At 35.7% G+C, this 24,103-nt stretch overlaps 1 protein-coding gene and 1 pseudogene across 5 annotated transcripts in view; one reads left to right on the forward strand and one right to left on the reverse strand.

Moving 5' to 3' along the window:
* The window catches only part of Lrp1b (LDL receptor related protein 1B), a 1,927,307-nt gene that overhangs the window by 1,794,001 nt on the left and 109,203 nt on the right, over positions 1-24,103 (reverse strand). The gene's annotated exons all lie outside the window — the stretch shown is intronic.
* Positions 10,991-13,275, forward strand: LOC114692828 (annotated as a pseudogene).

Raw genomic sequence — 24,103 nt, forward strand, 5'->3', positions numbered from 1 at the left:
AAAATGGTCAGAAGTCTAACATGGGCTCTCAGACTAAATTAAGGTGTGTGCAGTAGTAGGGATTTTTTTTTTCTTTTTAAGGTTCTTAAAGAAAGTCTGTTTGCTTGCCATTTCCAAATTCTGCCAGCTCATAAGACTCCCTTGCTTTCAGCCTTTATCTTCTGTCTTCAAAGCCAGAAATGTTTACTTCACAGAAATGTCTTCTTCACATCTCCCTTAGTCTCTCTCCTCTCCTCCACTCCTCTCCCCATGTTTTCCTCCCCTAGCCTCCCTTTTTTTTTAGTAGTGTCTGTGGTTATTGAGCCCACCTGTATAATTCAGGATAATCTACTTATGTTAAGTCAGCAGCTTGGCAGATTTCAGTCTGAGGTAATCTTTTGTCTATTATTGGAGATATTCAAACATGGCAAGAATGAGCACACAGGCATTGGCGAAGGCTGGCACTCTGCCTCCAACACTCAGAAAAAGTGATAATGCATATAAATGCTCCCATAGGAGACAGTTCTCAATTCCCTTTATATCTTTAGCTCATATATTTCCCTTTTTCTCCATTATGGAGTAGTGACAAAATTCTTTGATGATTTCATTTATTTTTTAAGATTAAAATACAATTGCATCTTCACTCTTTCCCTGTCCACTGTCCAAACCCTCTCATATTTCCCTCCTTCAGATCATTGAAAATTATGATCTCTTTTTTCATTAATTCTTGTTATATACATACACTGTATATGTACATACATATGCATGCATATTCCTAAACATGTAAGTACAACTGGCCTGGACTGTACAATGCTACAGTCACGTTGGTGAGATTTTATGAGTGTAACTTCTGACATTCCTGAGAGAGACAGTCTCACAGCAAGCTTCTTGATTCTCTAGCTCTTAGCAATCATTTGCCCCTCTCTTTACAATGATCCCTGAGCTTTAGGTGTGGGAGTTAAAACATCAATCAAAAGAATTATTTCATGTACTGAATTCCTTCAGGACTTTGCTACTTGTACCAGAAAAAATAGGTAATTTGCCATTTATTTTTTAAAGAAATAAAAGCAAATAACAAGTGAATCCAACTTTTTAGCCCATGCTCTCTTGACTTCCTTTTTTTTTTCTAGAAGTATTCAATGAGGCAAATTGCACATATTATTTAGAGTTTACCAAAGGTAGAAACCAGAACACAGCTGAAGACAAGGAGGGCTGGGGAGCGAGCAGTCTGCACCAGGTGACTCCTTGTTGGAGTCAAATGAAAGGAGACTACCTGCTATGCTTCCACATAAAAAACATGCTGAAAACATGATACGACATGGTACAGGGTCATGTGCATCAGAGAAGTAACTTCCAGCAGTCTTTTTAACACACTATTTTGCTTTCCACTGAAATATTATCATGAAAGAGACAAAATAAAATTATGTGAATAGAAAGTATTTCTACAAATACTTCATCATACATTATATGATTGTTAAGAAATTATTTCTTCTATATAAAGGATAAATATAGATTCCACAAGAACAAATGTATGAGGCAATTTTGTTACAGAAACTATAGTGACTTACTTAATTTTAATGGATATTATTACATAAATAAAGTAACTTTAAGGATAAAGCCATATAAAATTAAAACAATTATTTGTTCATATCTTTTTATTTAATGTTATTAAACATTTTTCTCTTTTTAATTATGTGATAAGAACACCTTATATGAAATATGACATTTTCCCAATTAAATTAAAGCAAAAAATGTTTTAATAAAGAATTATTACCCATAATAGCTTTAAAATACACATGAAAGTCAGTATTTTGCTTCACTCACACTCAATTTTTTTCCACAAGTGGGATAACTACTTGATATTTCTTCAAATATCACTTTATGTTGTTCTCTGTCTACAGTCACCTATATAAACTTTCACTAATACAGTCAATAGTAAAAATAATAGTGTATCTATTTTATGCCTGTGTGAATTTTTAGAGCAATTGCCCAAAATTAGAAATCTGCTACATGTGTATGCTTATGTATGTAAAATATTGTGCTAAACACAGATAAATATGCAGTCTTCATTTTTAAGAATTATGGAGCATAAGTGGTAATAGTATACACACTATATTTAAGAATTTTATGACCATGAATTAAATATATAACCAATTTAAAGACTTAATGATCTTGACTGTATATAGCAGAGCTTTAGGAAGCACACAAATGCATTAAGGATAAATTCTACCACTTTCAAATAATTATTGTAAACCAATGAAAAGATTAAATCAATGTACTATGAAGGAGAATTTTGAGCCAGGTTAGAGGCCGGAGATCATAACTCCACATACTACTAAGCTAATAATTGGGAAATAGAAATAAAAGAAGACTCTTTGACAGTACCTATACATTACAACACATCTGTAAGTTTTACCTGACTGTAGGAACAACGTGAACATCTGGACTTTATGTGGCTTCATTGTTGGAATACCACTTTGTAGTAATTATGTTCTTTTGGATTTTTTTTTACTTTTTGGTTTTCTGAGACAAGGGTTTCTCTGTATAGTTTTTGTGCCTGTCCTGGATCTCTCTCTCTCTCTCTGTAGACCAGGCTGGCCTCAAAGTCATAGAGATCTGCCTGGCTCTGCCTCCGGAGTGCTGGGATTAAAAGCGTGCACCACTGCCACCCGGCTAGTAATTATATTCTTATACCTGGTATATAATATGGGACACAAAAAGCTATAAATATTCCAAGTCACTCAAGTATTAAGTGAGCGAATGAGATGGGCACTCAATCTGGTTTAGCTGCAAAGGCCTGAGTGTTCAGTGCATCTACTGCCTGCTGGAGATACATTCACTTCTGCACACAGTTTCATGCTGCACTGTGCAAGAGGGCTGATATCTGCTTGTTAGCAATTCTCTTCTTTAATTTAAAATGAAAATGCAAAGTAGTAAATATTTACTGAGCTTTGGAGTGTCAAGTACAGAACACGGTGAAGTGGAGGAGAGAAGGCCAACACATGGCTTGCTTCTGAGCTCCTGTTTGGGAATCATTTGCACATTGATTAGTGAGCACACTACCCAATGGATTAAATGCAAAATCACCCTGAAAATTAGCTGTCATGTGCTTTAAGAGACAAAATGGTGAAAAAAAGTATAGATCTTTTGTGTATAATACAGCAAAGTCCAATGGATAGAAATTGCAACTGATTACCTCTGGATCGTTAACTATAACACTTTCAGGAATATGTCTAAGGTGGATACTGGTTCTGTGCATTGCTGTTGAGTCCCTAATCAAGTGATGCTACCATTTAAATTTCATATGAACTTTGGATGAAAAGGACATAAATGCATTCCAAATATACTTTCAAATTTGAAATGTGAGCCCAATTTTATCAGCTTCTGACAGCTTAATTCACCGAAAATAGTGGGGTACATTTTCAAAGCAGCATGCTTTGATTTAGTCATGCGGTTCATGTTTTTTTAATGGGAGTTGCACTGTGAAATCACTACAAAATACCCTGAACTTACACAACTGTGTCAACCAAAAGGATGGGACATTAATCGAAGCAAAAGAGGAAAAGAACCAATTAACCTTAGCTCAAAGGATAGTTTCCACTTTAGCTTGATTTCTGTATTCTTAGGCTTTATTGAAATTTCATAACTAGCAATTTTAAAAGATTTTAAAATTTAATCATATACTGTATGTGTCACACTTCAAAAACCAATATATCGCAGGATATTACTAACAAGTATGGATCAATTAACCTATCAATCTTCCATCCTTAGCAACTGAGCATTCCAATTAGACATAATCATATTAATTACAATCAAATCAAACATCCAGTAGCAAAATTTTGAAGAGTTTTACCTCATCAGCTGACCCCTTTCTCTCATATTATTAACAACTTATCACAGATGAAATATGTTCATGTACATTGCATTTTAAAAATGGGTAGGATCACATCTCTAAACTAATGAGTCATAAAATCATTGCCAGCTATTAGCCTTTGACGGTAAGTACTGGTGGCTCTTTCATTTCACTCTTGGTTTGATACCATCAGTTTAAAATCTACCTGATATGGAAGATTTATATATACACTGTATAATTCACTGGGGTCTCCTGAATTTTTAAAATTGTCACTGACATGTACAATTACAAGTGCCACATTATGAAATAACATTCAGCAGGAATTCTCTGAGTCTCCTTTAGCTACCTGTGTCCAGTGTCAAAGCCAAGGTCAACAATACATATGGCAGTTCTACTTTGTCTTATAATTCTTGTACATCTGATGTTACAAAAAGGGTCTGTCCTCATGCCAGTTCTCAGAGCGGTCAGAGAGACGACAAAGATGTGGCCATCAGAAGAGAGATGCCTTTCCAGAGTATCCATCATGAGACAGTAAAAACTTTATAGATTTATCTCTATACACAGAAATGATCCATTCTTTGTGCTTTAGTAGTTTCACTATCTAATGAGGATATGTACTGTGGGATATTTGTACACTGTGTGAAGGTGTATTCCTGTGATTGGTGTAATAAAAGGCTGGACAGCCAATGGCTGGGTGAGAGGTATAGGCAGGACTTCTGGGCAGAGAGAGAAAAAGGAGGAATCTAGACCCTTGAGAGAGATGCAAGAAGACACAGAGGAAGCAGGATGAGTGGTATGTGATAGAATGCATATTAATAGAAATGGGATAATTTAAATTATATGAGCTAGTTTAAAACAAGCCTGAGATAAGGCTGAGCTTTCATAATTAATAAGTCTCCGTGTTGTTGTTTGTGAGCTGGCAGCAAAAAGAAATATCTGACTACAGATATGAACATGTTTTCAGATTTTAAATCACAAGTCTTTTCAGTGACCTCCTTTTGAAAACAACTGATAAACAGAGTTTAGTTATCAAAAGATCAAATGATTATAGGGCATATCAAAGGTTACGATGTATATTTATGGAAATGGAAGTAAAATACCTATTATAATTCCAGACAATGACCACAGGGTAATAAGAATTAATCTAAATGTTAAGAAATGTATTGAGGATTTACCAGATATAATTTTCCCTGAGCAATAAATTGCTTAAAGTAATATATTATTGGCCCCATGAATAACAGTTATCTGTATTTTATCCAATTGCTTGGGAAGCCAGACACAAAGGTTGAGGTGGTGCTTCAATTACAAGGGCCATATGATTTAGAATAAATATGAAAGAAAACTATTTTTTTTCAACAAGTTGAAGAATCCTGAAGGAGCAAATGGAGCAGAAGCATGCATCTATCCCGCTGTTTTCTGCCTGCAGATAACGTGGCCAGCCACTTCTGGCTCCTGCAGCCATGGTCTCCACATCATGAAAAGTTAGACCCTCAGACTGGGAGCAAGGCAAAATAAACCCTCCAAAAGTGTGGATTTAGGGTGTTTTGTCACAGCGACTTGGAACTAATGCCTCCCTCATCTGTAACTTTACTCATTCTTCTCATTTTCCTGCTTTTTATCAAAAGTGAACATTTTTACCCAGATGTACGAAGTAGTATGGCTGGTATCTGTTGTTATCACATATTAAGAAGTAAGGAAAGGAAAGCTAGCAAGATAACCAAGCTGATCCGAATTAGGTGTGCTGCATTGTCGCTTAACTCACCCTTCATAGGGTTCTTTCAGCAGGTGTCAGTTCAGTCCTAATCAATACTCAATTATCAGCGCTTTCATCACTGACTACTTATGTAATTACTATGCTGTGTGTAAAAATGCAGGAAACAGTAAGTTATGACTATATTAGATAAAAGACTACAGCTTTTGTTTTATAATAATAGTTTAATTTTCCTCTGTTTCCATTCTATGAGTTTTATAATGTAAATTTATGACAATATGAACTTATTATTTTAGAAATACTTGCATACAACATATACATTAAATACTGGTAATAGTTATTATTTTGTTGTTGCATAGTATAGTCAAATAAAGCATGCTATTTGACAATAAGAAAATTTCATTGTAATTAGAGAAAAAAAATTGAGAAAATACATGACATTATCTGTTGGATATTTATTGACAGCCCATAATAGATAATGTACATGCTATGTGTTAATGTTCAATGCAAAGTTTGCTTGAAGCTGTATATTTATGTTGTATTGATAAGTCACATTAAACAAAATATATAAATTAATTAGGTAGCATGTTGTCTGTAATATTGAAAAAATAGGAAAATAAGGATATGTTGGAATAGGTTCAAGCAGTAAGGACCGATAAGGAATTATGAAATTTGAAAATTGTAACATATCAAGGAGATGGCAGTGAATGTCTAAGTAAGGAGTGTACCTAGAAAGTATGGGTAAATCACCTCAACTCCTCTCCCAGGGCCAGTTACTGACTTCTGATCAAGCACTAGAGTAAAGCTTATATGATGTTGAATGTGTAATTAAAGTCCTTTATCAGTTGGCTTCAAGTGACACTTAGAATACCATTATAGCTAACTTTCAAGAGCCAGATCCATTCAAACTCTTAAGAACAGTCTAGAAGTTGAAGATTTGCAGCAGGAAAGATGCTGTGTTTTATTAATGATTTTGAAGAAGTCTCCAGGTATCCTTAAGTGACCAGGAAATGCATCTTGCTAACAATCCAAGAGAGACATTTTCCCAATCAGATTTATAGGTGAATACACAAGCAGACTGTATGTGGCTTGTGAGACCTCCAGTCAAAGACACAATGGTTCTGTATCTAGGTTTCTGCTGACTGGCCCTATGAGTTAGAAGCACTGCTTCTCTTTAGGCCTCTAAATTAGTCATCATTGTTATACAACACTTAATCAGCAAAAGAACTGGACTAGACCAAGGCCTAATCTCATGTAAATTAGAAAAGTCCTTCTCTTTGGAGAGATATAGTCTTGTGGGCTGAGGTTTGAGGACAGAATGCCTCTTTTTTCTTCCCTCTGAATTGCTGCATCCCCCAGAAGTATAGCTTAATAGTGCAGTTCCTATTTATTCCCTCTCTGGCCCTCTATGGCCACAAGCTATGACCTTGCGCAGGGTTTCAGCAGACAAAGAAAGTCTAGCTAAACTGAAGCAGATTGAAATTGCATTTCAGGATGTGGCTGCAAAGGTAACAAAAACATACTGTGGCCGAGCAGTGAAATACAGGCAGAGTGCATGGGAACACTGAGGGGGCTGTGCAATCAAACCCTGAGAAGATTTACTGTGCAATGTCACAAGAGCTGTGGGTATTGCCACTGTCGGTTGCTTTGCTAGCCATCTGACAGCTATTAAGTTCCCATTTATAGTGGAGAAAAATCTAGTCTAATGAAAGTACTCAGAATTTAAAAATCGGAACTCTGCTCTGAAGATGCAGACCCTTGTCATGTTTAGCGTGCCCTCACCTCTGAGCATTTTCAGTTTCGGGTGTTGGTAACTCACAAAACAGCCACTGTATTCTTATATTGATTTGGTAGTAAATGCAAGTTGTTAACTTTTCTGGTATGTAGTAAGGGCCCATTTACTAATAGCTGTCATTTCCTAAGGTCATGTGACTATTGGGTAATTTATAAAAAATTCAAAATTATGTACTCTATATCCATTTAAGATTGGGAATTTATGACAAAATTTATAGGAACCAAAAATTGTGACAAATGCCACAGAATTGGAAGAAATACCATGAGCAGAAGCAACTCACTGAAGAGGTGAGGGGAATCAAGTGAACAGATTAATTCTGCATGGTAAAGTGAATTACAGTGCCACTATTGAAGATGTAGACACTGGGAGAACTATGCCCATGGTATCAATGACTATCACAATGTGAAATTTAGCAAGGCCAGAAGAAAGAAGTGAAAGATAGATAGATGTAGAGTAACTTATAACACACATTCACTAACTCATCTATACACATATATACAAGCATAACACACCAACACATACTAACATACACTGTCATAATACACATACATACACACACCACCATCATCATCATACATATCCCCAAATACACACACACACACACACACACAAATAAATGCATGTTTTCTAACATTATATATGTATATATATATACATATATATATACATATATATATACATATATATGTGTGTGTGTGTGTGTATAATATATATATACACACTCACACCAACACATACTACATACCCCATCACATACACACACCCACATCATCATCATCCACATCAACATACAAATATCCCTAAACACATTACACACGCACACTCACACACACACACACACACACACACACACACTCACACATACACACACACACACACACACAAAGATTTTGGTGTAGACCATTATGTTTATGGCACACAATCATCTGTAGATAGTCATTCATTTATGAGAACATAGAATGGATGATTTTATACTTTCAAGTAGCATATTGTGGTGGTTTGAATGAGAAGGGTCTCCCATGGTCTCACATATTTGAACTCTTGGTCCTTGGTGCTGTTTGGAGAGTTTATGGAACCTGTAAGAGATGGAGCCTTCCTGGAGGCAGTACATCATTATGGGAGTTTGGAAGTTTATCCCATCTACGGCTCTGCCTCATCTTTGTGGATGAGGATGTGATCCTGCAGCTTCCTGCTCCTGCCATCATGCCTGTGGCTTTCTGTCTTGCCTCTTGCCAGGATGGAATTCCTCTCCAGAATCATAAGCCTAAAATATTATTATTTCCATCAGTGGCCTTTGGTCAGTTTTTAATCACACCAACAAAAAAATGACTCACACACGTAGAGAGATAATACTGTTTCCATCTTCACATCATTCTGGACAACTTCAGGAGGAAGAATGTTAGTGCCAGTTTCCTCTGACAACCAGGGTATTAGTCTATAACCAGTGGTTGTCTCCAAGTACATCTGCTTTTATTGTCAGCATGCATGATATGTTCTGGACAGGACAGGAAGCTCCCTGACTTTCAAATGATTTTGCCTACCTTGTTTTATTTTTAATGCCAGTTAAATTACTTAGAGACAGAAATTATTGCCTATTCCACTCTTCATGTAGTGGTGACAGGAAGAAAGACATGAATAAATGTGGATTCAACATTACTATTTATCATGGTGGTTCTGTTGTTATTTTCATGTTTTTAATGAATCCCATTCGAAAATAACTTCTCAAACTTGTATACCTCTTCCAGTACACAAAGTCAGTTTCATTTGTGTGTTTAGCCTCTGGTCTCAGCCAGGTTTTGGCATTTACTTGGCAAAACATGAACATAATGTAAATCACTCACCAAGTAAGAAAGGCACTTTAGAGTTTGGGGAATAGCAATCTTCTGATATTTCTCTTTTGGTTTCTCTCTTGAAAAGAATTGTAGGCTTATAGTATTGCAACAAATAAAAGTTTGCTCAAATAAGGAAGTGGAATAAAACAGGACAGGCACACACCTAAAGTTGCTCTCATTGGTGTTATCTTCTGAAATCTGAGGAAAATGCTCATGTTAAAAATAGTCTGATATTTATTTCTATTTCCCTTTGAAAATTTTCTATTGACTTCAGGCAAGAAGAACTGAATGAGAACAATTTAAAAACCTGTGTTTAGAAAAAGTCAGTTGTTATCTGGAGGCATTGAAGGACTTGATTAAAATGCATTTCAGACTAGTTAAGAATATGTAATAAAGGGGTCATTGAAAAATTCCATCCATTAAGTTGCTCTAGAAGGACAGAAGAAGCCATTTCCCTTGCTCATAGCAAGTTCACAACCAGTGGATAGTTTGTTGTATACGAGACTGATTTGAAGACAGTAGCAAGATAAACATCATCTCTTTGTGGACACATTAATTAGATTCAAAGGCGATTACTACTCACATTATTGCAACTCACCTTACATATCATTGTTTTTAGAAATGTCTGTGGAGTTGACACCCTTCCTCTTTACAGCATTCACAGCTTCTGTTACCTGTTCTCCACCTAGAGTGCTGGCATGTTGGAACTCACAGAAGCCAGTTGCCAACACTTTCCAAAACTCAACACAAAGAAAGAAGGTTAACTTACTCTTTGTAGGACTGTCTATGTGTAGTAACATGGCTTTCTTCTTCACCAAACTTCTTGTTTAAAAACATAAAAAACCAGGCCCTTTACTGTCTGTGGGTACACTTTACCGGGGAAACTTGAAATTCCCACAGTGCTATTGGAATTCTCACAATGGATACCAGGGATTCTAAACACTGCCTCTCTTTCCAGTATCAATAAAAGTGGAGAATAATTAGACCTAAAGTCTAAATTGATTACTTTTTTGGCCTTTTTCACTAATGATTTCATCCTTGTCAATATACATATAAATATGCATTTATGTAAATGAGCATACACATATATCCTGGCCTAAAACATCTTTATAAACAGCACATATTCCATCACATTTTTCTATCACTAATAACAGTAATAACATGTTATGTCAAAAAATCAGATTCTGAAAATTAATCTCAAGTCTCTTAAATTCGCACAATTTTAAATTTAAGAGAAAAGTTATAAACTTTCCTTTGGGTTTTTCAAGTACTTAATTAGTTCTATCCTCATTTTATAATTAGAAGCAAAAAGTTTCTCTTGTGAGAAATCTTTAGTTGGGGATGATATCATTAGTAATGTAACCTTAAAGGATAGTGTGCCCTTGGTCAGGTTGTGTCCACTTGATGAAATAGCAAGGATTCTACATTCACAAGCATGTGAGCAGGTATTTTGACTGGTGAGGGCTTGCTTGGTTTGCTAGTTATCAAGTTTGCAAAAGTAGAAGTGATGTGACCATAGACACTCGACAGAAACCGTTCCAAAGGCTTGCTTTGAATCAGAGGGGCATGACTTCTCCAGCTTGGGTCAGGACTGGATTGTAACCCCAACACTGCAAACAGGAGGGCCACTGCTCCTAAGTAAACCAGAACTGTCACCACTTCTACCCTACAAGATGAATTTTTCATGAGATTGCTTAATTGCTGCTGTAATGGTCCTAGGAAATCCAGTGCTTCTTCTAGACAGAAAGCTGTCAGCCGTGAGCACCAGGCCAGCAGCAGAGGGCAGAGCTGGTGACACTTTTCGACAGCTTTGACTCAAGGATAGATGTCTCCTTTGGAATTAGCTGGATGAACCACATAAGCGTACATTAAAATGTCCTCTCTCGGGCGCCGGGGTGGTGCTGTTGCTGCAGCTGCTGCTGGGGGCGCTGGCTTGCTGCAGCTGCTGCTGGGGGCGCTGGCTTGCGCGAGGGCCACTGAGTACTACTCTCCGCTGTCCTTGCTGAAGCAGGAACTTCAGCACTGGAAGCATCAGGAAGCCCCAGCGGGGGGTGGCTGCCAGTCGAGGGACTGGGCGGACCAGTACCCGGAGTGCAAGCCAGGCCAAATCTATTGCAGAACAGAAGAGATTCCCGTTTGCTACTGACGACAGCACCAATGAAGAGTTAGCTATTGCCTATGTGTTGGTCAGCAGTGGTCTCTATGATGAAGCAATAAAGCATTTTTTAACAATGCTCCAGGAAGCCGTCGAGGCCTTCAAAGAAGCACTGAAACAGAAAGTTGCCTTTATTGATGCATATAAAAGTCTAGGACAGGCCTACAGAGAACTTGGCAATTTTGAAGCAGCCACTAAGAGCTTCCAGAAAGCCCTGCTGCTCAGCCAGAACCATGTGCAGACCCTGCAGCTCCAAGGGACGATGCTCTACGACCTTGGCAGCCTGCAGGAGGCCCTGAAGAACTTCAAGCGTTGCCTGCAACTAGAGCCGTACAATGAAGTGTGCCAGTACAGGAAAGGGCTCAGCCACGTGGCAATGGGACAGTTTTATGAAGGAATTAAAGCACAGACAAAAGTTATGCTGAACGATCCTCTCCCCGGCCAGAAGGCTACCCCAGAGTACTTGAGGGTGAAGTATCTCTGAGAATATTCTCGATATCTGCACGCACACCTCGATACCCCCCCACCCCGAGACGGAATATAACATTGACACGGATCTACCAGGCAGCTTCAAGTACCACTGGGTGAAGAACCTACCTTTTCTCATAGATGGCTACGAAGAGCAGCCGGGCCTGCAGCCTCACATCAAGGATGTGCTACATCAGAATTTCGAGAGCTGAAGTACAGGAGCTGATATGTGTAGCTGACCACCTGGGCTCACTTATGCAGTATGAAACACCTGGTTTCCTGCCCAACAAGAGGATACACAGAGCCATGGGCTTGGCGGCACTGGAAGTCATGCAGGCTGTTCATCCGACCTGGACGAATTCAAAGGTCCGCATGAACGGGAAGACCAGATTGATGCAGTGGAGGGACATGTTCGACATTGCCGTCAAGTGAAGAAGGATCGCTGATCCAGACCAGCCTGTACGGTGGCTGGATCAGATGCCAGCTCGAAGTCTCAGCAGAGGTTTCAACAACCATATCAACTTAATCAGGGGTCAGGTGATTAATATGAGATATCTGGAATATTTTGAGAAAATACTTCATTTTATTAAAGATAGAATTCTTGTTTATCATGGAGCAAATAACCCAAAGGGCTTGTTGGAGGTCAGAGAAGCCCTGGAAAAGGTACATAAAGTGGAGGACCTTCTTCCAATTATGAAGCAGTTTAATACTAAAACGAAGGACGGGTTCACTGTGGACACCAAAGTTCCCAGCCTCAAAGATCAAGGGAAGGAATATGACGGCTTCACCATCACTCTCACGGGAGAGAAGGTTGGCAATATCCTGTCTTCTGTGGAAACTCAAACCACAGAAGAGAGGACGCAGCTGTATCATGCCGAAATACATGCCCTTTATAAAGACTTGACGACAAAGGGAAAAGTACTGATCCTCTCCTCAGAATTCGGGGAGGCCGATGATGTCTGCAACTTAATCTTATCCTTAGTTTACTACTTTTATAATTTAATGCCATTGTCTCGAGGATCTAGTGTCATTGCCTACTCAGTCATTGTGGGAGCGCTGATGGCCAGTGGTAAAGAAGTGGCTGGAAAGATCTCCAAAGGGAAGTTAGTTGACTTTGAAGCCATGACAGCCCCTGGCTCAGAGGCCTTCAGCAAAATAGCAAAAAGCTGGATGAACTTGAAAAGTATCTCCGCTTCCTACAATACCCTGCCATCAGTGTCAGAGACATTCCCGACTCTGAGGTCCATGATCGAGGTGCTCAACACGGACTCCACTCCGCGGTGTCTCAGGAAACTCTAGCTCCACCAGAGGATTTGTACACACGAAGGGCCAGGCCTCTTGCTTCTTAAGTTATTTTTTAAAACATGGAATTATTATGGAATTAGGTCCTTTATTACTTTTGATACCAATTTTTGATAGGAATTGAATACTTGAAATCATTTGCTTTACTTTTTCTGAACCATAACAGAAATCATGAAAACAGGTTTTGGAGGAGAAAGCTGCTTGACCAGGAAGGGAAGTGTGTGTATTAATGGCACCTGTTGGTTTCCATGTGTTAAGGCATACTGCTCCTTCCTTACAACAAAAAATGTTTACTTCAAACACCAAAAATTAATAATTATTAAGATGAACAAAGCCCGCAATAAGCAGGCCTTGTCTTCACTTGACAGAGGTGTAGATGTTCCTCAGACTTCCTTCCTGTGCACCTTTGTGGGGTGCCTTGCTACTGCCATGCCCCCACATGTGAGGCTTCTGTCCTCCCAAACCATGGAAGGGCCCAGCACCTATGGTTCCATGGCTTGTGCAAACGACATAGACAGTATTTGCCAACGTCCCGACACTGAATTACTGAACCATGTTCCTCTTTCTTTTATTGGAAAAATAAGCCGAGGTGATTTCTGTCAGTCACCAAGTTTGGGCACTGGATTACGTTGTTTTTATGTGTGAGCTAGTTTTGCTTTTAGATATAAGAACATTTAGAAAGTGTCTAATGAATGCTGCAGTAAGAAGGTCCATTAAACTGTTGCAGTTTGAAAAAAAAAAAGTCCTCTCTCACTGGGCCCTGCTCTGATTTGTCTAGACATAGTACAGAGTCTGGGAATTTCTGAAGACATCATTGTGAGATGGTATGATGGATTTGCAGCTAGCTCTCTGGTGCCCATTTTATTTCCTTGCCTTCTAGCTTCCACCAACACTTCTTCAAAACCCCAGTTTTTCAATCTTATACCACTTCCAATGGATTCTAGATGCTCAGAAGGAACAAAAAATGTGTGTTGCTGTTTATTTTCTGTGTAAATTAATCATTGCACATCTCCTTTCTTCCCCGTCTTGAATGCTCGGCAGAAGGGTGGATGAGGATTCTGGAAGGCCCTTATGGGCATCACCTTGCCCCTGACCCCTGCTACTGGATCCGTATGGAAAGCCTTTAGTGTGACTGTGGTGGCTGATGCATTATCTACCACAGTTTTGTAGTCCTCAGTGATGCAAGAACTGGGATTCCTACTTGGAACTTGTGTCATTGCCCTATTTGGTAACCTCTGTTTCTATGTGCAACCAACAAGTTAACCCTTTTTGCCTGCTCTCCCTTTGCTGAAGATGACTTGAAAAGTTAGTTTCTTCCCATGTCTAGACCCACATTCTCTCATGTCTCCCAATACCCTGACATATTAATCCACAACTGCTCTAGAATTTCCCAAGTTTTAACGTACAGTATCACAGATCTCACATGCCTCTTAAGTCCCTATTATATTAAACTACAAATGCTCTAGAATTAAGCAAACTTCCACACATAGACTCAGTTTTGCTAAAAATTGTCAAGCCATTGTGTATATTTTTTTTTCAGTATACAACAGGGAATTCTCCCTTTCAATTCTGTAGTTCCTACAAAACTTTCTATCTGAAAAAAAAATCAGACCTATTAAAAAAAGCTACATCCCTCTGCACACAGCTCTAACTCCTGGGGACTTGGGCTCTGTATCCACCAATTAAACCACTGGAGTCCGAAAGTGTGTGAAAATAAATCTATCTGTACTAAATATGTAGGGATTTTCTTCTTTGTCATTTTTCAATAAATAATAATATTCCACAAATATTTCCATAGTAGTTACAGTGTACTAGGTGTTATGTTAAACTAGAGATTACTAAAAGTTTACAGGAGGCTGTGTACACAAAATAGGCAAATGTGAAGGACTTAACCATCATATACTTTGGCACATGCAGTGTGTCTCAGGATAATATTCTGATATTAAAGGACAACAGCTTATGCAAGTATTCATATATATATATATGTGTGTGTGTGTGTGTGTGTGTGTGTGTGTGTGTGTGTACTTATATACATGTTTGTGTACATGTTAAAAAATGAATGTGCACGTAAAGTATATTATAAACAAGATATACATGTAGGTGACTGAATGTTTGCAAATATAAACATATATTTTTTCTTAGGTGTATATAGATGAATATGAATATTATTTATAAACACAGATAGATAGATATAAATATAATAATGTATATAGAAAGCAGTAACTCTATCAAGTATGTCTGTATAAATGCCTATATGTACATATACATGTATCTTTACATAAATACTACTAAATCTTTAGATATAATATGAAGTTTACTAGAATCTATAAGGCTATTATCCAGTAAATTTTAAGTTGTTGCAATTTTTCCATCCATGTATTTCTCTGAAATGTCTAAAATATGTATTTGTAATAACTGAGCAGTAGGGATTTCTCATGAATTGCAGGTGTGCTTTTAAACCAGGTGTATTGCACAGAACAGAAATTAATTAAAAGAAAATGTCTGTTCCCAAAGGTTTTTTTTGTCAAGATAGAGAAATTTTTCTTTGCAAGCAGTAGTCATTGTAGAACGCCCTTCTCTACCCCTGGTATGCACAGTTCAACCTTTAAGACTGAATACCATGTGTTCACATAGTATGATTTGCCTACAGATGAAAAGTAATTATGTCAGGAAAAGAAAATGTTTGCAACTATGAATTTAAAATCACTGAGGAAGACAGGAATTGACTTTGCAGCATCAAGCACTGACTTGGACAGTGACATATGCAGAAAGCAATTGGTTATTACTGAAACACACAAAGAAGACCACCTCAGGGATATATATTAATCACTAGGAAGGTGCAAAAACACAGTTATCTACCTGGTGCATACTTAATTATAACTCTTTTCTTTTGACAATAGTGTTAAAATTATTATGTGAGTTCAACTGAGAACATATTTTTTCCTCTTTCTAGTGAGACTTTAACAATCACTTGATTGAAGATCTGAGCTGTAGGTAGCTGTAATTTTGCAGACTCGTTATATTATTTCTGGCTTCCTTAAGTGTTGACTCATTTTGTACTGTCTGAGAGCTGAAAAGAAGTCTTTGGGGAATGTCTAAAAATATCTTTGTGTTTTCCTTCTATTGCTTCAATTTTATGTCTCTGATGTGTGCTTGGAATCATACTCAATGCACACAAGGAATTTAAAAACTCTGAAAAAAGAGAATGTTCTTCTTCCTTAGTGCCCTCATACTTTGCATCATTTGATAATATATATGAGTAGGTTTAATTTTCAATCACTCCCCAAATCTAATTTGACTGTGGAATGAGGTTTAACATACAAGGTGATACACAGTCTCAATCAGATAGCATAGTAACCCCTTTTCATGTGAGGTTCATGGTAATGTAGCTTAAAGCCTTAAAGATAATTATATGGAATTGGCTTCAGGTGGCAAAGTAGTTTTTACAATCCCAGACTATTGATAGCTTTTAAATTATATTTCTTTAGACCATCAGGGACTGCGTGCTTTCTGCTAAACAGTTTAAAGTCCTGCTATTTGGTTCTAAAAATTAATTACCATTGCAATCAATACTTTCAGTCTACTGATATTGAAGTCCCTGAAATGTCAACCACCATTCAAACTCCTCTGGAACAAAATTGAACTCTGAGTTTTTGGGTTTTTTTTCTTTTTTTTCTTTTGTTATGAAGTCAAAGAGTATCAACTAAGAAATGCAAAAACAATGATTGGATAACTTGTCTTCTGTATTAAGTTGCTATTTTTTGACATCTACTTATTTATTTTTGTTTAATTTCAAGTGTAATAGTTTGTTATGTTTGAGGTGACATTCTGTCACAGGAGAAATAATAATCCAGGAAAGGGTGAATGTTCAAAGATTTAGTAAATTGGGAAATATAAAGGAAAACTTAAAATACAAGAGGCAAATGTATTTTATGTAATCACATTTTGTAAAACTTTCTGTTTTTCTTCTGTGAGTACCTGGATTGCTTTCTTATACACACACATATATACAACTATGTATGTATATATATATATATGTGTGTGTGTGTGTATGTATACATATATATATATATATATAATCTGATATATATCAGATCAATCTTAAATGTTAAATATTTGTATAGATATAATTATTAACCAAAGGTAAAAGTACATATCATATTTATTTGTTAATGAAAAAATAATAAAAGTTTAACCATTTTTGTTAGGTCAGACTGATGATTACATATTTTGACACGAGCTTAGCTTTTTTTTTTTAACCAAAGCTGGTATTATTCACACAATGTTAAACATCCATATGGAAAGTAAACATTTTAGTCACATATCCAGATGTTTGACTACATTAAATCAAACCAATCTTTACTTTGGATTCTCATTTTGTAAAGAAGATTACATTCATCATCTCATAAAATCTATTCTTAGCATCAATTCCTTATTCAGAGCCAAATAAGTTAGATGTGTATGCCTGTGGTTTTTACAGACAAACTGAATTGCAATGTGCTCCAGTAGGCTATGATCATGAGAATCACCGCATTTAGTGCTTACAGAGACTTCGTAAATATCTGCCTCAGCACCCATCATTTAACAGAAGAGAAAGCTGGTGCCTGAGTCAACAAGCAGCATGCCAATTATCACACTGTTTTTATTAATGCCTGCTTACCTACTTGTTTAGTATTCTACCATATCACCCATGTCAGCAAGCTTATTATCTATTTACCATATTTGGTGATTCAAAGACTTTACAATCAACTTTAAACCAAAATGCCCAAATAGATATTTTCAGGTTTCAATAGGTGAAAGGAATGCTGTAGAATTTCTATAACACTGGATCCAACAGTCTCAATGCAAGAATTAATGTGGGCCTTAATTTGTGATGGCATTTACTTCTATAAGCTTATTGCCTCATCTTTAAATTGAATCCACTCTTGAGAAAGATCACATGGTATATGGTATCGGTATCCACATACCAGGAGGATACCATATTTGAAAAGGAGAGATGAGAAAAGACACAAAAATTGGAATGCATTACAATATATATGCAAATTGCAGGCAATTTTTTTATTATGTGTGTACTATATATTAATTATTTTGCTTGAGTTGAGAAGAATATTAAAGCCATGGGTTCCAAAATAACTTGATCATTTTTATTATATGGGCAAATCACAATTCATAACCATTGTTATTTTGTAAATAAGATAAGGCAAGACTAAGATATGACAAGGCAGAGATCTTTAAAATGTTCATCCTGAAGTATCATATTTTTTTTAATTTTTTTAAGGTTTATTTATTTATTACATATACAGTGTTCTGCCTGCATGTACACCTGCAGGCCAGAAGAGGGCACCAGATCTCATTATAGATGGTTGTGAACCACCATGTGGTTGCTGGGAATTGAACTCAGGACCTCTGGAAGAGCAGTCGGTGCTCTTAACCACTGAGCCATCTCTCCAGTCCCCTGAAGTATCATATTTAAAAGCTAAACAATCTATGAGATATAGAGGAAAATAATGGAGGATGATCCTGAATTTACATAAAGAACTTATTTGATAGTACATAAAAATGTAAGAGATCTTTGTGCAATAGAGTTCCCTGAAGTCAGGATACAATCAGAACTAAACTCTATGGATCAACAAGGCAATTAGTATCCAAGCAAGATAAAATATTCAGAGATTCTTTAATAGACATACAATATCACATCTATTTGCAGAAAAAGGTTTTTCCCCAGTAAGATAACTGGTCTTTAAAAGTCAAAGAAAATATGAAAATTATGATGATTTTTATAATCAGTAAGATAAATCAACTGGTTGGTTGAGACAGGACCATCTCAGAAATAATTATTTTTATAAAAGTGTATTTTTGAAACAATATTATTTATATTGTTTAAATGTGAATGGCATGATAGGATTACATATTAAATAGTAAAAAGAGTAGAAAGAACAAAGATAGTGTATGTTGCTGTTTTCATGGCTTTATTCTGGTTGTATAATTATTTCCATATTTTAAAATAATTTTAGGAATGAACCACTGAGTGGTAAGAAAAATTAGGATTATGTGTGGTTGATAATTCATGCTATAAAGTAGTTTTATAGCAACGATTTTCAAAATTCTGAGAATAAATACCACAATGAAGGAAGGCATATGTCAACCTAGAAACTGTTGTCAGAAACTGTAAATGCACAATTTTATGTGAAAAGAAAAAGAACAAAACTAAGAAAGAAAAAAGTAGCTGTCACAAAGCAGTAAAACCAGGTTAGAACAGTGTCACAAGGCTCTTTAAAGAAGTGAATAGCTGACTGTAAAATATTGGAAGCAAGTGCAATAAAATGAAAACTGGTAGAATAACTGGGTTTGGCTACTGTATGGCTTTCCTTATCACTGTAAGTACCTAAGAAGGGTGATGATCCCAATTATTACAGGGAACAGGAAGGTTAAACAGAGGTAGACCAGTAGTCTCCAAACTTACCTTGACTCTTGAGGGAATATGACAAAGACATGTCCACTCATTTAAAAAATAATTGAAATTTTAACAATACTTTTTCATTGAAAACTAATGTTAAAATTAAATAAAGAAAACATTCTAAATATTTACCTGTAAATTTTGGTAATGGTGTTATCAGAGTTTTTTTTTCCATTATAGTATAGTAGTAAAAATAAAATTATGTTTCTCATAAAAAACCAAAAAGTTTTCAATGATACATTTCCATATATGAATATTAATGATCAACAGCATTATGATAATAATGTGATCTCAAGGAAATTATCACCTATAAGAAAAAGTAATTGTGGATCCAAATCAAAAGAGGACAGTATTTTGATGGACTATTGGTTACTCTGTATATCTAGGAGATGGATAAATGGACAATGAAATACAGAATGGTTCAAAATTTAAGTAAATAACATGTTTAAATAAGAAAGGAGTGAGGTAATCCCTTGACGCAAGGAAATGATGGGAGATATGCAACAACTTACTATATACCCTTGCTCTTCCAGAAGTATTTTCTTTGTGATTAATACTCAAACTTGCTACAGTGAATGATTCAAAGTGAAAAATGAATATTGGATGATGAATGTTCTATATGTAAATGACAAAGAAAGGTGATTATAAAGACACAGCACATGATAAAACAGGCTTTCTCAGTAACATATGTTACTTCTTATGCCAAATTTCTAGTTGTACTAGCATAGCCCAGACTCTGAAACTTCAAAATAGAATTCTAAGAGTGTAAGCAACACAGTGCATGGTGAGTGGTCAGTAAAAGGTGTGCTGAGTTAGAGAAAATATTTCAAGTGAATTAATAGCTTTGGAAATTTTCCTCACAGACTTGCCATTTCATTTTGTTTTTCATAATATCCCTTTTTACTTGCAGATTATGAACTGAACACACTATAGCAGGATTTTAGGTTTTAATAGTGTATCATTTGAAGTTTAAATAATTGTGTCTTCTAGGTAAGGATTCATTTTCCTTAGTGTAGAAGCCAATGACCTTTATGTGTCTAGGGAGAGCTCTCAGCTAGTTTTCATGTGTTTTACAACAAAGTGTTGTCTCTTTCTCTGATTAAAGTGCCTATAATAATCTTATCATCATCATTCTTCTAAGTTGCAGTTGATATTTAAATCAACCTCTCTGCTTTTTCTGGAATGACCACTCCATTTTATAAATAAATATCTCCCTTCAGGGGAAATGACTAAAGACAGACAGATTAGAATACATACTCCAATTCTTAACTTTATAACTTCTTATAGAAGCTGAATCACAGTCAATTAGAGAATACAAAGTTGTACAAAATAATAAAAATAATTTATTGTTTAATAATTTTTCCTGTGGTTCTCTTTATTTTTAAAACTTTATTTTTCTCAATGTTGTATATCTTTATCTTCAGACTGCTTCTCCAAGAATAAAATGCAATACACATTTAATGTAGCTTTCAGTATGTGACTAATTTTATCTAATTTTAAAAAATGCACAATTCTGGCAAAAATACTTCTAACTTTTAGTCACACATTGTACATGGATTATATTTCTATCCATCTAAAATTGTGCTCAAGTATACAGATTAAATCAAATATAGAAGGGAATAATTGCTGTATTAGTATTTATATCTAATGAAATTCCAAGCCTGACTCACTTTCTCCTCAGTAGATTTGTAAGTGTGATGAGCAAGATATGCCCAAGTCCTCCTGTTCATAGCACATTCTGTATACATATGTCTTATACATTTATGTTAATTGTCAAGGAAGATCTGGAATTTAATTTAAAGCACAGAAAAATTCAAACTCATCTACACTTTTAGATTACATATTCCTAGATACAACAGCACTCATATTACTGGACTATTGCTATTTCACTGAAACACTTTATTAAAACAGCTTTAAAGTGAGATTAATTGAAATTTAAATTGTCAATTTCAGAACTATTCCATCTAGCCAGAAGCAAAATTACATCTATTCAAAATTAGAATAAAAGATGTAAGCTCTTTCAAATCTTTTAACTAGCACTAACCTTCATTTCACTTTTAATTTCCTCAATCCATTGTGAAATTAACCATATTGTATAGATTATCAGTTAGTTTAAATCACTGAAGAGGACCTTGTGTGTAACAATCTTTCTGGTGATGAGTATTAGCTAGATAAACAGCTTAGTAAAGGAAAGCAAACTGAACTTGTCAATGGTAATGAGATGACCTTGAGTTTCCTTTGACTCTGCCTTATGCCACTCATGCAGTCTCAGAAAGGTGGATGAACTCTATATGCAACTGTTTAGGCATAAGCCATTTTATTCCCCTACATTCTTATTAATCTACCTTGATGATTAGAGAAGATTCCCAATAGGTAGCCACTTCAAACAATTCGCAGATGTTAAGATTCAGAAAACTAATCTGGTGTTTGTGCATCTCTGCTCATTACATACCATAAATCTTCACATTAATGTAAAACAGAGACCCTCAATGTGTCAATGGTTTCTGAAACTATTGCAGATCCGGGCCTTCAACAGACATCTCTCTCTGATCACTCTATACCAGACATTCCTTTGCTACACTTCAACCTGGAATGTGGCTCCTCAAACATCGCAATTCTTCCATTGTTGTCCATATGTCATGACTTAGTTGAAACTTTCCTTGACTATTTAGCCTTCAAATGCTTAGTGATTAACTCAGATAATTAAATTATATTTTAAGATTTTATGTATGTGTGTGTGTGTGTGTGTGTGTGTGTGATTTTCAAGGATTAAATGATAAATAAATAAAATAAGACTTCTGTGTGTGTAAGTTTAATTGGAATTGGATGAGAATCAAGATCAAGGATAGTCATATATCATTTAATTAATTTTAAGATTCAGCGCTTCAACTATTTGCCAAATTCAGGTCAATTGTACTTTCTTGCTCTCTTTATTCTTGCTAGGAAGTCAAAGAAATTAACATGTGTTCATACTTGATGGTTATTGCAGTATTGCAAAATTTACTTATATGTCTGATGGTATGTAGGAAGGTATATCTTGCCTAACAATTAAATCCTTTCCATTTGTTGCTATGCAATATGATTGAATATTAATATTTTAGAGAAAGTGTGTCTCTTATTAATAAAACACACTTTAAAATCCAAATAAGCACATGTCCTTTACAAGTCTGCAAAACTTGACCTTCCCACATATACCTTTAATTTCAGAGGTATGAGTCAGCATTCATTATCATTGTAAATGAGGAAGGAACATTATTACTAACACTACCAAATTCTCTCAAATGTCTTTACTCTATGGACTTTTTTTCCTGTGTGTCACACTAGGAAAGGTCTGCAAATATAGCAGTTGATGGTATAATCCATTATGACAAAATTCTTAGCAGAAGTGAAAACATCGTCAATGAACAGAAAATGAACAGAACACATCTTAAGTGTTATAGTATTTTAAATGTTGATAGCAATAAACTATATATCTGCTGTAAATATTACAGTGACAGATTGATCTCTATTAGGAATAAAACTACAAGCTTAGCCTCCTGCTCCATGACAGCTTTTGCATATGTTAATTAGATGCTTAGGATTTGGAGGTAGCTCTAATTTGAGTACAACTTTCTACAAAGCACTTCTGCTGAGATGATTTACTCTTTTAAAATTATCTGCCCTACAGATTGCTGCAATGATGTTTAACAGACAAACTAGCCTGCAAGAAATAGTCATTAACCCTGCTAAGTTCCATTTTGTAGAAGCTGGGAGAAAAGCACACTACAGACGTCTGAATACAGAAGAACACTTTTAACCATTCTCAATCAGGTGACCTTTTGCTTAAATGCATGATATTTGTCCTTGTTAAGCACTGGCACCAAAAGATTATTGGATTTTAATGCTCCTTCAAGTCTAAAAATATTCAGAATTTCTACTTCATAAAAATTTTAATTCCCACTGTGATTTACACTCAGAACAGAGAGAACATTAAACTAGATTTTTCTACTACATTACGACTTGTGATTGTTAGTTCAAATGTATATATTTTGATTATTTTTATAGAAGTATTATAAGAAGCTTACTATATTTTTCATACTTTGGAAAATGTCTGACCAATCTGAGACTGATGAAATCATTTTGATTTGCGTATTCAACATGAGCTGAAAAAACAAATTTAAAATGATTTTTTAAATTAAAAGTAAGAAAAAATCAACAATGGAATACTTTTAATTAAGATTAAAATGAGAAGCATAAGCCCTGATGTTTGCCCTTGAAAAGTTAATTATACAAATTTGAAACTCTTTTTTTTATTGTCATTTTTTGCATTGTTTTAAAAGAGGCATTTGAATAAGAGATAAAGTTTGGGGTCATGATACACACACACACATTAAAGAAACTTTAACTAATTTAAGACCTTGGCATTTTAGGTACACTGCTTTCTCGGGTATTCAATTACAGCAAACAATGGCTAATTCTTTATCATGCCGTTTATCCCTTAAATCATCTGAAAAGTGTTCAAAAGTCAAATGCACTAAAACCGCAACACATCCATCTTGGATTGCATCTCAA

This window comes from Peromyscus leucopus, chromosome 4, assembly GCF_004664715.2.
Source record: "Peromyscus leucopus breed LL Stock chromosome 4, UCI_PerLeu_2.1, whole genome shotgun sequence".
NCBI classification, from domain to species: domain Eukaryota; kingdom Metazoa; phylum Chordata; class Mammalia; order Rodentia; family Cricetidae; genus Peromyscus; species Peromyscus leucopus.